This window comes from Penaeus monodon, chromosome 34, assembly GCF_015228065.2.
Source record: "Penaeus monodon isolate SGIC_2016 chromosome 34, NSTDA_Pmon_1, whole genome shotgun sequence".
Taxonomy (NCBI): domain Eukaryota; kingdom Metazoa; phylum Arthropoda; class Malacostraca; order Decapoda; family Penaeidae; genus Penaeus; species Penaeus monodon.
In genome coordinates this window covers 26264324-26264601 of record NC_051419.1, presented here as the reverse complement: position 1 = coordinate 26264601, position 278 = coordinate 26264324, and the positions used below count along the sequence as shown (strand labels likewise).

At 25.9% G+C, this 278-nt stretch overlaps 1 protein-coding gene across 1 annotated transcript in view; it reads left to right on the top strand.

The window, feature by feature from the left end:
* Positions 1-278, top strand: part of LOC119594865 (ionotropic receptor 93a-like) — a 36843-nt gene that overhangs the window by 10963 nt on the left and 25602 nt on the right.

The following is a 278-nucleotide window of genomic DNA, read 5'->3' as shown; positions in this document are numbered from 1 at the left end:
GGAAACAAGCAGAAGTAATCCTACAAAAAAAAAAAAACGAAAATCCTTGTCAAAAATCCTGTATCCAATATCCTACTCCTTACCAAAGATTCTTACAGATAAAATAGCCCTGCTTTCGAAAATTCAACAAAAAAAATCTCACAATAAAAAAATAATCTAAAAATCAAATATGGAAAATCACCTAAAAAAAAAAAATCACACCCGCAAAATCCGAAAGAAAAAAAAACACTCGCACAATCAGTAGAAAAAAAAAAAAAAAAAAAAAAAAAAAAAAAAAA